The sequence below is a fragment of the Stigmatopora argus genome, chromosome 17 (assembly GCF_051989625.1).
Source record: "Stigmatopora argus isolate UIUO_Sarg chromosome 17, RoL_Sarg_1.0, whole genome shotgun sequence".
Classification (NCBI taxonomy): domain Eukaryota; kingdom Metazoa; phylum Chordata; class Actinopteri; order Syngnathiformes; family Syngnathidae; genus Stigmatopora; species Stigmatopora argus.
In genome coordinates, this window is record NC_135403.1 from 13,381,803 (window position 1) to 13,394,129 (window position 12,327).

The 12,327-nt window shown below is 40.0% G+C and overlaps 1 protein-coding gene across 1 annotated transcript in view; it reads left to right on the forward strand.

The window, feature by feature from the left end:
- The first annotated feature begins 1,785 nt into the window (after positions 1 to 1,785).
- LOC144091795 (cadherin-18) overlaps positions 1,786 to 12,327 on the forward strand; it is a 92,740-nt gene continuing 82,198 nt past the window's right edge. Inside the window, exons 1-2 of the mRNA XM_077624436.1 lie at positions 1,786 to 1,807; positions 2,733 to 2,812. The gene's annotated coding sequence lies outside the window, so the exon portion shown is untranslated. The remainder of the gene's footprint in view (positions 1,808 to 2,732; positions 2,813 to 12,327) is intronic.

Sequence of the window (12,327 nt, forward strand, 5' to 3'; positions counted from 1 at the left end):
TGACGGTGAAAATTCCCAAATCAAGAGTCGTTAATTAAGATTAGGGCGACCTTATTTTTGTCATTTTTAATTAATTGTCTGCTATGGAAACCGATAGAAGTCCAATCCATTCTCACGGGCATGACAGCAGTGGACATTGCTACAAATGTAGCTACAGAGAACAATGGTGGTCTAATTTTTTTAGCTAATTAGCTATCATTGACTGGTGATTGACATCCAATCCATTTTGACTCGGAGGGTTAACAATAACGACTAACTAACTCCACTTTGTCATTCGTATTTCATTCATTAACCGATACACGTCAATCCCTTTTGACGGAGTGAGCTTCGAGTGACCAATCACAAATTGATCTACAGAGAGCAAGTGGTCAACCTCCATTTAGGAAATGAATAAATTAAATCGGTTTTAGGTTAGGTTAGAACTTTATTTCATCCCGTATTCGGGAAATGTCTTGGTTGCAGTAGCAAGACAGACACAAGACACACTACACATTGTAGACCTAGGTAAAAAAAACTGGAGCCACACAGAAACTCACTGGTTGACATTAATGGCGATAAACGTCCAATCCATTTGGACCGAAAGGGCTGCCTGTAACTATTTACAAATTGAGCTACCGAATAGTTTTTCGATAACCCACTATGAACGGACGCCGACGTGAGATAAAACTCATTTCAACTTACAGCAGAAGGAAGAAAAGAGCCACGTGATCGGTCGCCTGTTGTCATCTACGACTCCGATAGAATGAAAGACAACACGAAAACAATCAATAAGCCAATCGAACAGTCAAGGGGAAGCCGTCGTTCTTTCGGTTTCTTTCCGTAGACGCAAAACCCGACGGCGCCTCGCACATTACGTTGAAAAATCCGCACGCTCCTGACCTTGAAGCAGCTGGCGAGAGGGAAATGTTTATGATTAACTGCCGACAAAATGAAGACGCGCTCGAATGCGGTCCGACGGAGAGCTGTGATTAACTTTCACCCCCTCCCGCACCCTTTCAGATGAATTAAATATGAACGATGGCCATGTTGGGAACAGCGTCTCCGAATCGCCGCCGCTTGACTTTTAATTGGTCGCCTCAACTTTATGAGACATCATCATTTTTAGCCACTTTTAAGGCCCTGGGATCGATTCCTTCTTTGAGTTGTTGTTGTTTATCTCAATGGAGAGGGTGAGCGGGCATGGTGACAGCATGTCAATTCCCAGCCAATCAATGCTTGGCTAGCCGCCGCTGGCCTTTTTGAATCGCATTAGCATAGTAATGCTTGCTGGACCCTGCCTTAAGAGCGGTCTTTGTAGGAGACAAACGGCGGGCTTGTCGTCAATTCGTCCCTTTGGAAAATGCAACGGTATCTCTTCTTATTATTTTTTTTGCAAAAGTGGTTTTTAATTGCGACCACGTACTTAAGCACACGAGTCGCCTGATTTGGAGAATCCGCCGAAAAAGTACGATATCCAAATGTCTTTTGTCCCGTTCAACTTTTTATAATCTTATTCATAAAAAGATGATTTTAACAAATCACAAACCCCTTTTTCTCAATAAGGGAGCAAACTAATTGTTTAACCAATCTCTATTACATAAGTACACATTATTTACTTTTCCGGGGTTTTTGTTTTTTTTCCGTCACTTTTTCCCAATTTTTGTAACCGTAAAATATTTCGTAAGTAGAAATTACATTAAAAACCCCACCTTTATTTACCTGATAACCATGTTTTTGTCTTTTCCACTCTTACCTTTGCTTAATGTCTTCTTTTTGTAGGAAAACACCCGCTGCTAACATGAAACCGAACGGACATCTATGGACTCAGGTGAGTGGCTTTCAATGAGTTAACCTTAAAATCCGCCGTTCCCCCTGTCTTACCTTGACTTGTCCAAAAATATGCATTACTTAGCGACTCATAAATCAAAATAATTGCTCACTGGCCCATCCGGAACAGGAATATTTCAACACCGATTGGTCTAAAATCTTAGCGAGCTGTCAGACGGCCTAAGTGAAGTCCTGAATTGGCGTGCGGCAAAATCCCAAACCTCTGAAACCCCAACATCCGAGATGTTAGCCCCGCGGTTGTAAATTGCCAGGCGCTTGTACAAGTGTCAGGAATCGTCACCTAGCCGCCACGCGGCGCTAATATCAGCGGCCGGCGGGAAAATCCTGTCTGGCCAAGGTGCGAAAAGACGGGAGTGATGAACTCGCACCGGGACGCTCGGGTTGAAACGCACGCCCGGCGGAGATGATCAGTTACACGCGTCCTTGCCTGACTTTGAAAACCGAGGCTCGCCGTCTAAAACCGCCAGAATTGGCCAACGACAAATTCCAATAACCGCTGTCTGGCGTGCACCCGAGAGGAGACGGATCGTGTCTTTTCCAGCTTTTATTTTCCCCCCTTCCCGAGTTCTCGTGTCACTGAAAACCGGATCGATGGTTCCTTCTCCTTACACGCCTCGAATCAATTACTGTATTTTTTGGACTAGAAGTCGCACTCATTTTTGGCAGGGCCATTTTTTATATATTTTTTTATTTTTATTGGATCACAACCAACTGACAGTCATCTACAGAATCAAACCCGTTTTATTTTTTCGACACGGGCGCCGTAAACCCGAATTTTGCACCCAGTCCCATTCTTTCTGTCGCCCCCAGCAGTTAAAATAGCGCCATCATTAGCAGCCAATGAGATTACAAAGACCCGTAACATTGTTTGAACCTCTACTCATGGAAATCTCAATTCATTTCAGAGCAGAAGAATGATTGGCTGGTACTGAGAGTCACTCCCAATCCACTCAAGGATGGAAATCATAAAGTGAAACTTTCTCAGGTGAGTTTATTCACAAATCATTTTCAAAAAGACTGTTTTTTAGGGGTTGCAAAACCTCTATCGTGTGCAAATCTTGCGTTTATTCCCACATTTTGAACAAATCACAGTAAAACCTCGTTTATGGAGGTAAATAGGCACCAAAACCTGCCGCCATAGGTGAATCACTACATGTCTATTTAATATTATTTTGACTTTTAAAAGCCTTTCTGTACTATTATTTAACGATCGAAGGCCCTTTATTGGCCAGTGAAATAATCTTGCATTTTTTCCCCCTCATTTCATGTTTGTATTATTGTTCCTACACTATAAACTATTCATAGATAATTGGCTAATCGGCTAAGTGGTGAGGAATTACTGTATAAATATATATTTTTTAAAACAGCATAAAATACATCTATTTCCTTCAGGTTGAGCTTCTAGATTAGCTCTGGAATAATTGGCCATGACCGCCATTAAAGGTTTCACGTTATTATGCATTCATTTATGCGACGCTTGGAGGTTCCTTCCCAGAGAGAACTTTTGTATGACTTCATGTTTTTAAACAAAAGTATTCCATACCATTAATTATGGCGGCACCATTTGAGATTGCGCGAAAGCGAAAAGGTGTTTCATTAGCATTCACCCGGCTTGCTTCATTAGCGACGTCGCCTCAGGGGGACTTCCTTTTGATGACCAGCCTCCGCAAGGTTAAAGTCGCCACAACCAGATCCGTTTTCGGGAAAAACTTCAACATCATCCGACCAATCCCAAATCCTTAATGTTTAATAAATTAAAAGATTAAAGAGAGGATGGCTAATAATTTCCTTTTTGGGGGGTATCAAATGGGTGGGTGTTGGAGAACGCCGCAGTTAGATTATTTTGTTCGAGATTCGCCAGAGGCGCTATGCTGAAAATTGAGTCATCATTTTGGAGATAGTTTTTGCTCTTTGGCAATCACAAATTGGGTATTGGAAGCTTTATACTTAAAGTCGAGGCTTATTTTGTTTACTTGGAGAGGTGTTTTTGTTTCTTGTTTGTTTTTAAATGGAGATCAAGATAGAAAGATGGATGCTTGAAATTAAAAATGAATATGAACTTCATAATCGTTGATTATGGTACCCAATTAATCTATTCCAATGGATTGTGAATATATGTATCCGTTTGTATATATTTGTTGTATGTGTGTAGTCTATTACTTACAGTCCATTCACGGCAATAGAATCCAAATATGTTTAATTATTAAAATAAAAGGGAAAAATACAATGTATTTAAAAAGAAGAAAAAAAATCATCGTATGAATATTTCAAACTTTTTACTTATTTTTTTAATTTAAAAAACGTGGGGAAAAAATCAAATCAAATAAAATGTTAATAGTCGTAGTCATCCAATCTGGAAAAAAGTATTTACATACACACACAGACACACATCTAAATAGAATTTCATTTATTCTTATGCATTTTTCCATGTTACAGTACCATTGATGTCCAATCCGTTTGAACTTGGAGGGTTGACGGCGATCTATCGCAACGCCACCACTCTTTGAAAAGCGCGCTTTATCCTCAGATAGATGGTTTTAATAGCTGCTCTCATTTTACTCCCGGAGCTCCCCGCCAGGAAACGAATGACACTCTTGCGAGCGGATTGGTTTTCCAAGCGACGACTGCGGCGCTGGTCCGACCTAATAACTGACGCCGAGCAAAAGCGCAAACAGGGGGGAACATCATTTCCTGCAAAACGCCGCCCCGTCATTTGACTACCTTCACATTTGCCCGTCTATTTATTTGTATTCTTATATGGTTACGGGGCAGACTGGTATATCTTACCCTTGGGAAATGAAAAACAAAACAAATGAAGACCGAGATCTGCCACTTGAAAAGACGCGGGGCAGTAAATACCTTTGTGGACCGTGGACCCGCAGGAAAAGAGGGGGGTGTTTCTTTTGAGCAATTCTGTTTATTTTACCGGCCCCAGGACTTTAAATCAGGACTCTGTCCGCCCGCGGTGAAAGCCAATAGATCAAGAAATCCGCAAACAAAAGGTCCCTTGATTAAAATACCCCCGGCACGCATCCGCCGCGCCGGATATTTAAATGCTCGTCATGAAATACGAGGCCGGGAGAGGTCGTTAGGACAAGACGGAGGACGGCGAGTGGAGGGTGGGCTTCATTAGGACTAACGGAGATATCTTATTGTCTCCATGCAATTGACTCCCTGCACGTAATTGACGGATTTTTCAGGCAAAGTACTCGATGAGGGGTGGCGACACCGCTGATGGCGTCGGGGGTCGCGGTGGGTGCCTCAGTGTTTTGTTTGGGCGGTCTTATTATCGAGTGTGGAGGGGTCCGTCAATGCGAACATGACCTGACGAGACATGAGGTTTTTGAGGAAAATCCCGACAGGACGGTAGATCGATACTGCCGTGGCGATAGTCGATAGTCCTCCCCGTACATAATGTATGACTGAAATGGGTAATATCTGATTTGTTCATTTTCCATTGACATTTATAGACATGAACACACGTCCAATCAGTTTACATCGATTTCCACTTGAAGCGTTCTCTCGGCATCCACGATTGAAAAGACCAATTTTGCTCCAAGTATCGATTAGTACGGTTTGTGAAGGGTTACTTGTAGCCCTCCCAGTTCCAATGGACAGACCTAAAATGACCGAAACATGGAGTTAGACCACTCTCACTAACCCAATTTGTGAATGGTCACTCCAAGACCTCCCTGTCAAAACAGATTAGATGTGTATCGTTGTGACTAGCCGCTGTAGAATTAAAAATTTGAACCATGAAATTAGCCCACTCTTGCTCGAAAAAGCTTAGTTTGTGAAGGGTTACTGGGAGCCCTACCAGTTCAAATGGACAGAGCTAAAATGACCGAAACATGGAGTTAGACCACTCTCACTAACCCAATTTGTGAATGGTCACTCCAAGACCTCCCTGTCAAAACAGATTAGATGTGTATCGTTGTGAATAGCCGCTGTAGAATTAAAAATTTGAACCATGAAATTAGCCCACTCTTGCTCGAAATAGCTCAGTTTGTGAAGGGTTACTTGTAGCCCTCCCAGTTCAAATGGACAGACCTAAAAGGACCGAAACATGGAGTTAGACCACTCTCACTCGCCCAATTTGTGAATGGTCACTCCAAGCCCTCCCTGTCAAAACAGATTGGGTGTCTATCGTTGTGAATGGTCGCCGTAGAGTTAAAAATGTGAACCATGGAATTAGCCCAGTCTTGCTCTAACTAGCTCAATTTGTGTAGGTAAAAGTCTCGTTCATTTATTGTACTTTCAAAACTCGATCTTAAGAATATGTCAACTTGCCACTTAACCATATGAAAGAAATATCATTTGAGGGACTTAATACGCCGCTTCCATTTTTTTCAATGCAATCAAAAATTGTCACATTGACTGGTTTTTAAGTGTTTCTGGAAATAGCCGCTCCAGGATTGACGTCATTCCATTTCTTCCGTTTGCCATCTTGAATTAAGCCAAGCAATGTTTCTAAAGTTCTTTTCCCGATTTGATTGGTTTAACTTCCACGAGAGCGGGCCGCCACAAAAAAACACAACAAAAACCAACACACACACACAAACTGTACATATTTCATTCAGCGTGGAACTGAAAGTGAGCCGATTGTACGCCAGGTTTCCAGCTGACAAAATTTGATGGATGAAGTCTGCAGCCTTGTTTTTCCACTTTTTTTTTTACAAACTGCAGTGCAGTCGCGACGCAGATGCTAAATGAATTTCCACCTGTATATTAAATTAAGCGCCGCTCCCAAAACGATGTAATCAGGACGCGTAATTTGCTAAATTAGACCATTACGCTTGACGTAAAATTAGGTTATCTGAAATGAAAAATGTAATATTTGTGACCCAAATGTGAAAGAAAAGATTGTGATTTCAAAAGCCTCATTTTAATCCCAATAGTTTTCCATATTTTGCAAAATACAAGTTGTATTAGCCAAAGAATGAACAACGAAATGAGGAAAATATAAACAATAACAAAGATTATATGTAAAAAGTATTAGTAAAATAGGGAACGACAGACCTGTTAAAGTAGCATATTAACAAATTTTTTGCTAAATATAGTCTAAAAATACAAAATAAAGCTATAAAGATTAAAAAAAAAACCTAGGTTGTATTTGAATATATGTTACAGGAACTATCATACAGTAAACAAATAATAAACCTAGGTTGTATTTGAGTATATGTTACAGGACCTATCATACAGTAAAAAAAATAAACCTAGATTGTATGAGTATAGGTTACAGGACCTATCATACAGTAAAAAAATAAAATAAACCTAGGTTGTATTTGAGTATATGTTACGGGACCTATCATACAGTAAAAATAATAATAAACCTAGGTTGTATTTGAGTATATGTTACAGGACCTATCATACAGTAAAAAAACCAAGGTTGTGTTTGAGTATATGTTACAGGACCTATCATACAGTAAAAATAAATAAATAAACCTAGGTTGTATTTGAGTATATGTTACAGGACCTATCATACAGTAAAAAAACCAAGGTTGTATTTGAGTATATGTTACAGGACCTATCATACAGTAAAAAAACCAAGGTTGTATTTGAGTATATGTTACAGGACCTATCATACAGGACCCTCCCACTTATGAATTGGACATCTACAAAATAAAAAAACATTCTATATTTTAAAATCCCTGAAAAACCCATCTTGAGGAAGTCAAACTATATTTTTTAATGGCATCTGTCAGGTCTTGCAGTCAAAATAGATTGGACACCTCTTGCAGTGAAAGGCAGCCAATGAATGAAGTCATTTCCACTCACCGTTTGATTCCCAACGAAGGAGAAATAGAGCGATTAGTGTTCGTGATGATCAATAAAGCCGAAACATTGAAGCGTTTTACTTGCGTTTTACCTGCCAATTGTAGCCAAGTGATTAAATCAAAACGTCAAACATGATTAGTCGATTAGCAGGCAGATAATGAAAATGAATAAATAATTCAAGAGGTTCGCTCGCTCGGCTGTTTGTTGCCAGATGTTGATTAAAATATTCATCATCTTAATTCAATTTGAGATCTGCAGGTGACAGAGGAGCAGTTGGCAGCGCCATAAAACGGCGACGTCGATTTTTACCCCGAAAAGGAAGAAAACACTTTGCATAAAAATGTCTTTCGGATCAATTCAGGTTCAAATTGTGGAGGATGTTTGTATCAGAGATAATTTTACTGCGTCCTATCAATTTTTTTTGTCAGTTTAGCTTTTACGATGCTTTTCAAGTTGTCCTATGTTTTGCTAAAAGTTGCTAGCTGCTAATCGGTCCCAATTTTAAAATCGGTTGATTCAACATTCCCCAAAAAATTTGGGTTAATACATTTCATTTCATAATTTACATTTTTCAGTAAACAAACAAGATGCAAATTGGTTGATGTTAATCTTCGGTTTGTTCCAGTATTTGTTTTTCAATTCAAGTAAAAAACATTAAACATATTTTTCTTGATAGGAAAAAAACAGTAAACCATGTTTCTGTTTTTTTTGGCAAGTAAGCTCTTTTTTAATTGGAACTTTTTTATAAAAAGGAACAATGGAAGGAAAAATTTAATTTCAATATCATACAAGCGAAAAAACAAAAGTCATTGCTCATGATTTGCTTTCGCGGGCTACGCAAAATGACATTGGGGGGCCAAATCTGGCCCCCGGGCCTTGAGTTTGACTGCCTGAAAAAGCTGAAGCTAACCCGCTACGCAGCTAACGCAACGCCAAAGGCTCTCTAGCGAAATTTTGACCCCTGGAGTTAAACTTAAATGGGTAACACGTCCTCCATCCCGCCGTTAAAGTGTTTAGACGCCGCCCGCCAGACTCTGGGCGGTGGTTTTATTTCCTTCCTTTTCTTTATTGTATCCACCGGAGTGCCTTTATTAGCATCTCTATCTGCCGGGGCTGGGCTAGCAATCCTTTGTCATTGTAATCTTCACCCCTGGCAATGCTACTTAGTTTTCCGTGCCACTCCCACGCGGTCTGTGTGTCGTTCCGGGTCACCTGAGGAGAGGTTGTCAATCAGATGACTGGCCGCTGGCCTGGTCTCGCGCTAATGCTCAATGCGAGGGAGGTTCATTTGCAGATTTTTAATTTAGCTGTGTTTTTGCGTGGAATAGACTTATAAGGTCGCATCAGGATTCACAACGAAAAGAGGAAAATATAAACAAAAACAAATATTATAAGTAAAAAGTATTAGTAAAATAAGGAACGACAGACCTGTTAAAGTATCATATTAACCATTTTTTAGGTAAATATAGCCTAAAAATACAAAATCAAGCTGTAAAAAAACTAGCTTGTATTTGAGTATGTTACAGGACCTATCATACAGTAAAAAAATTATAAACCTAGGTTGTATTTGAGAATATGTTACAGGACCTATCATACAGTAAAAAATAAAATAAACCTAGGTTGTATTTGAGTATATGTTACAGAACCTATCATACAGTAAAAAAAAAAAAAAAACCTAGGTTGTATTTGAGTATATGTTACAGGACCTATCATACAGTAAAAAAATAAATAAACCTAGGTTGTATTTGAATATATGTTACAGGACCTATCATACAGTAAAAAATAAAATAAACCTAGGTTGTATTTGAGTATATGTTACAGGACCTATCATACAGTAAAAAAAACGTAGGTTGTATTTGAGTATATGTTACAGGACCTATCATACAGTAAAAAAAACCTAGGTTGTATTTGAGTATATGTTACAGGTTAAAAATACGCAACTGTAGTTTTCCGTGCCACTCCCACGCGGTCTGTGTCATTGCGGCTCACCTGAGGAGAGGTTGTCAATCCGATGACTGGCCGCCGGCCTCGTCTCCATTTTTTTTAAATATTTCTTTTCACGTCGTTTCGTCTTCTCCCAATTCTTTGTTGTCAATATTTCTTTGCCATATCTTTACAACTCGCTATCAAACACGCCAAGTCGCAAATGAAAACACGTCAACACATAACATCCGTCGTTAAATTCACGAAACATCTCGCAGACCCTCAGGGGAACCAAAAAGAACAAAAAAAACATTTTCTCCATTACGAGGAAACTTTGCAGCTTCTCCAAAAAATGTCCGTGTCTTGGCGAACAGGTATTTTCTTCCCTTGAGAAGTACCCACAAAAAACCACTAAGAACAAGAACTAGGAGAGCTTCTCCATATCCGGAAACAGATGGAATCCAAGCAAAAGAATGAAAAAAACAACAACAAACAACGCCGCTCCTTTGAGTCCTCCGCCATCATGTTTATATAATCGACGCCCGCTCTCGTCTGAAAACGACAGCGTTTGCGCGCCGTTTAGCATCAATGAGAGGCTCTCATCTAGCCCCGGCGCTCACACGGATGCTAAATATAGGAAGGCAAACAATATCTTTAGTATCCGTCGACCACACGGATCTACCCAAAGACGTTTCGCCCGCGGCTTATTGACGAGCGTGCTAATTGGGCTACGTGTCGTTAGCGGGCGCCGTGTTTACATCCCGCCTATATATATATTTATTTTACCGTTGGAGCGGGAAGCTGGCAGTGAATGTGAAAAAAAAAATCCAAAGCGTGGAATGCTTTGAGTTTGGGTGAAAGGATTTTTTTTGCCTTTTTTATGCCTTTTTTGACTTCTTTTTTTTAAATCAAGGCTTGACATCAGTCGGCGGGGACGACAGATGGCAAACGTGAGATTTGCTCCGGCGTAAGGCGGCGATGTGACGGATATTTAAAAGGGGGGAGCGGTTAAATTGACTCGAGGAGCTCGAGGCGGCGGCTGTAAAAAAAGGGAAATAAAAAAAAATAGGCGGCTAAATGCTAGGCTAGCCAACTCGTCACGAGTAAAAAAATGTCCAGTCGTAAAGGTTAAAATATAACGTAGACAATTGCTGGTTTCATTTATTTTCAATTACACGTCAACCTATTGACTTGGATAGACGTCCAATCCATTTAAAATAGGAGGCTTGGCGCTTGTTTATTTGCTGCCAACCTTCCAGTTCCAATGGATTGGACATCTACAAGTGATAAAATCATAGTAGGTGAGCATTTTGGCTAGGGGAAGAACATATTTGATTTTTTAATGATTATTTTTTAACTCGTTGGCTGCCATTGAGTTGGAATGATGTCCAATCTTTTTGAAGTAGGAGGCTTGGTGCTCATTCATTTGCTGTCGACCTTTCAGTTCCAATGGATTGGACATCCACAAGTGATAAAATCATTGGAGTAGGCGAGCATTTTGGCCAGAGAAAGGAAAAAAAATGATTTTTTAATGATTATTTTTGAACTCGTTGGCTGCCATTGAGTTGGAAATACATCCAATCCTTTTGAAGAGGGATTGGTCGCCAACTGCATCCTGGCCAGAGAAACGACAAATGTTATTTACCAACTACTATGCTTGATAAACTACTCCCAAGAGTTTTTGAGGATTTAAAATGACTCCATAAAAAAATATTCGACCAAACCGCTAAGCTATCAAGCTAACGGCCTTATTTTACGACGTCCCAGTCCATCAATTTCAAGGCACTTCCTTCCACTCCTAAGTCAATATAGAGTTAATTTTTTCCAAAAAGTTATGCTCAGCGATACGTGAATCCCACGTAATAAAAGCCGTCAAATGGTGATTGAGCGTCAGCTGCCCGGCGACCACTCCGGGAAAAAATGTTTGTTTTGTTTACGGCTGACATTTAAGGCGGGCGCTGTTTTAATGAGAGGCTCGCCTTAATACGTTTTATCGGGATGAATTTCCTGTCCAATGCGGCTAAAACGATGAACTTCTCAAGCGTGGCAAACCAAAAAAAATGCATCACAGGGAAGATTTTCAGCCTGGGATTCATTTTTGCCGTCATTCATCGGGAAATTTAGTCCAACCCGCATCATTACGGCCTTTTGGGAGTGGGATTTCATTCATATTCATTAAAATGTTAATGCAACAATAAGCAAGCGGTAATAGACTCCCTGCCAGGTTGAAAAGGAAAGGGAAGCCTTTCAAACACCCACACAATAGCAAGGCAGACAAACAACATTTTTTTTCATTTTTTTTTCAGCCGTTTTGGGGGGATGGTTTGATTTTTTCACATCGATTTTGGGAACGATACACGTGACGTTCGCAAAAGTCGAAACCAAGAGGAAAGAATTTTCCGATCCCAGAGGCCGTGAAGCGGTTTTTACACGTTTTGTACCCGAACAGGCGTACCGCGACAGTGTTCTTCGTGACTTTTGATGTAGCGGCGTTGGGAATTTTTGGGAAAACTTTTCTCTGCGCCGCTCTTTAGTGATTAGTTTTTGTTTTACGTTATTGTCGTTTTAATATAAAAGTAGGAAAATGTCATTTCTGTATTTTCTGGTGTATAAGTCGCTCTTTTTCAGATCTTGGCTGGGCCTGCAACCTGTTTTTTTTCATATCTGACCACAAACAGCATGCTTTTTTTTTTTTAGGTTATAGTTATGTAAAAAAATGGTTAATAACAAATGCCCATTTCACTTTGGTGGACTCCATTTGACGATTGTGACTTAAACGTATGTTTGTTCTTGGTTTCT